Source organism: Tupaia chinensis, unplaced genomic scaffold (assembly GCF_000334495.1).
Source record: "Tupaia chinensis unplaced genomic scaffold, TupChi_1.0 Scaffold000013_1, whole genome shotgun sequence".
NCBI classification, from domain to species: domain Eukaryota; kingdom Metazoa; phylum Chordata; class Mammalia; order Scandentia; family Tupaiidae; genus Tupaia; species Tupaia belangeri.
This window is the reverse complement of record NW_006159443.1, coordinates 1,948,409-1,951,741: the sequence shown is the minus strand read 5'-3', so window position 1 is coordinate 1,951,741 and position 3,333 is coordinate 1,948,409.

The window sequence follows — 3,333 nt, the reverse complement described above, 5'->3', positions numbered from 1 at the left end:
GGGGGCACGGTCGACAGAGGCCGCAGCCGCCTTTCCCCGAGCTCCGGAACCCGGACTCTCGCTCAGCTCTCCCAGTGCCGCCCCTGCAGCCTAGAGCTGCGCGCGGAGCCGAGCGGTGCAAGCGCGCGGCTGTGCGCCCCCGTGAGTCCCGGTGCGCTCCCCCCGCCTCGCCCGCGCGCTCCAGGCGAGTGCCGGGTCGCGGCCCGCGCGCCGCTTAAGTAGAGCCTCCCGCTCCGGCGCCGCGGCGCGCAGGAGGCGTGGGCGGCTGCGGAGCGGCGGAGCCTCGCTCCCGGGGCGGGGGCTGGGGAGGGAGCCGGGAATCGATTTGCATCTTAAACGCTGACGCCGCGTGGGGCTGCTGGCTCCACCCCGGCTCGCATGTTGGGGGCGCCCCGACTCCCACCAGCCCCCGCCCTCGCCGCCCGGCGCTCCCGCCTCCTCCCTCTCCCGCGCAACTTTATTCGTTGCCCGGAGTGGAGCGATCCTGGGACTGGCCTCTTCTGAAGAGAGCTCTGCTTTGGTGGCGCGGGGGACCGGGGAGGCCCCCTTGGAGGGGCGGCACTACCGGGGGTGGTGCACCCCTTCTGGCACTCAGGGACCCGAAGGAGGATGTGAACTCAGGCGTCCCCCTCGCCTGGGAGTGGAAATGCGTGGCCGCCTCCGGATCTGGACGTTTTAAACAGTGCGCTGTGGCGCTGCCATCGTCGTCGTGTAACTGAAAGTTCTGGAGAGGGACAGAGAACCTGGGGAGACACGAAGACGGCCCAACTGGCCCCTTTTCCGGAGGGAGCCAGATTTTGTTCATGTTGAGGTGTATACCCGAAAATAAAAAAAGGTCTGATTCAGAAAGCTAAGGAGTGGGCCCCGATCGTTTATTTTCTGGGTGCAGAGACAGACTGTATCGTTGGTTGGGAGGAAATACCCTGAAAAGGCAACTGGGGAAGTTGGGTGAGCTAAAGGCGTAACTTGGGGCGTGTTCTCAGTTGGGCGCTGTGGTCTTCTTCCCGCGACGCCTTCCAGGCCAGACTGAAGGGAAGGATATAGTGAAGGCCACCGGGGCGCTCCATCTCCGTGTCCCTTTCAGTCCTCGCTGAATCGCGCCAGAAAACTCGAACATTTGCAAATCTAATGTAATATTTTAAGCTATCAGGCCCTTCGTGTTTATGCTCCCGAAGGTGCAGGCGCTGTCCTGCACGCCTCGATCTTCCCTGTGATGGGAAGGATATTTGTATGCTAAGACTGTCTTCTAGATCCCTTCTAGGTCTCTAACTTGCGAGCTCTGCTCATTGGCATTCATCCGTCGGATTGCCGCCACAGGACTCCGACAGCCCCTAGAAACCTTCCTGGCTTCCCAGACCCGCCTGCAGAGTGCTCCCTGCATGGGCCCTGTAGTGCCCATCACAGTCTGGACGCTTGTATTTATGAGTGACTATTTGATTACTAATTTTGGTATAAAAATAAGTACGTAAGTAAATAAGTGCTCCTGCGCTGCTGGAAGAAGACAAGGGGAGGGTAGAGGAGATAATTAAGAAATTATCAGATCAGTGGATATTTCTTGTGCACCTGCCATTTTCCAGGCGCCAGCTAGTGGAGAATACAAGGCTGAATATCTCCAGGGAGCTTTCAGTTTAGCCCAAAAGGCAGAGGGTCAGAGGTCTGAGCAGTTACCAGGTCAGTCTGAAGTACAAACGATCAGCCAGGATTAATCAGACAAGATCTTTAGTCTGAATAATGATGTTTACCCTTTTGTGTAACTACCCAAAAAGCTTTACAGGCTCTTTCTGTTCGCGTGTCATTTTCATTTTGAAAAGTTTGCCTGTGGAACAATTATCGCACTCATGTCAGTGTGCTGATGTAAGATCAAGCCCCAAACCAGTTCGCTTAATTGCAAGTACAGATTTTGAAACTGAGTATATTTTGCCATTCTTTTTTGTCGTTCTGTTCTTTGGGATGAATAATAGATGAAACAAAAGTTCCAAATTCCAAGGCTGAATTTCTAGATGGTTGTGCCACTGTTTGGCATTATCAATGTCACATCCCTGACAAAACCAGTCTGTTTCTCTAAATCCAAGAAAAGCCTTTTTTGTATCAATTCTGCACGTAGTTTTCTATCATTACTTTGTTCATTGCAACAGCAAATCCTGTCAGCTCTGCCTTGAAAATACTTCCAGACTTTTAACGTCATTCACCAGCTTCCTGTCACCACCCTGGACCATTCCACCTTCACCTCTTGCCTGGATTATTGTCTGGATCTCATCGCTGCTTCCCCTTTTGCCCCCTACAGCCTTTTATCCCCAGCACAAAAGGAGGGACCCTGTTATAACCTAAGTTAGATATGTCACTCTGCTCAGAGCCCTCCGGTGGCTTCCCTGTCACAAAAGAGCAAATGTTAAGGTCCCTTCAGTAGCCTGCAGAACTCTACACATTTGGGGTGGCCCCCAGCACCCCTACCACAATCTCCTGCTGCTCTCACAGCAGCTTGCTGACTGCAGCACATGCCCAAGCTTCCTGGTTTGCCAGGACCTTCACACCTCTTTTTCCCTTTACCCAAAATGCTCTTCCACCCACCCACCCATTTAATCTCTGTCAGGTGCCTCCCTTCTCAGCTTCTTTAGGTCTCCATGCAAGACCTTTCCTTACTCTATCTATTTAATTCAGCCCACCCTAGCAGCATCCTCTTCACTGTGTGCACTGTGTGTTTCCTATTTATTTCCCTGTGTTAGGATATAAACTCCAGGGGCCAGCAGGTGGGTGTGATGGTTAGAGTGCTCACATGGCCGATTCAGCAGTTCAAGTCTCACATCTGATGGTGCTGGGCATGTGTGTGTGTGTGCCCAGAATCCCAAGAGGAAAATGGAGGAGAAGGGATTTCTGTGTGGCCATCCCCTGGGTGAAGGGGTTGGTTCTCACTATCCCTCTCTCTGTCTCTCTTTGGTGAGCACAGGCACCTGCTGGCCAAAAAAAAAGTAAATTCCAAAAATCAGAGATTATGTCTGTTTGATTAATTGCTATGTTGCAGTGCCTAGAACAGAGCTGGCCAATTATAGCCACTGAATAAAGATCTGGTCACTCATTTATTCCACCAATGTATATTTATATTCAGAGCCTACTACTACATTCCAGACAGCCTGTTAAAAAATAATCACTGCTCTCTTGAAGTATACACTCTTGGGAGAGAGACAGATAATAAATCTCTGTAGGGACTTCAAAAATTCATGAAAAATGGAATTAAAATACAAGTATATTTTGGTACAAAAAAATTAAAATCCATGCATAATTTTTTCATAACAATCACTTTCCATGAACTTTTTGAAGACCATCCCTCACATAGAT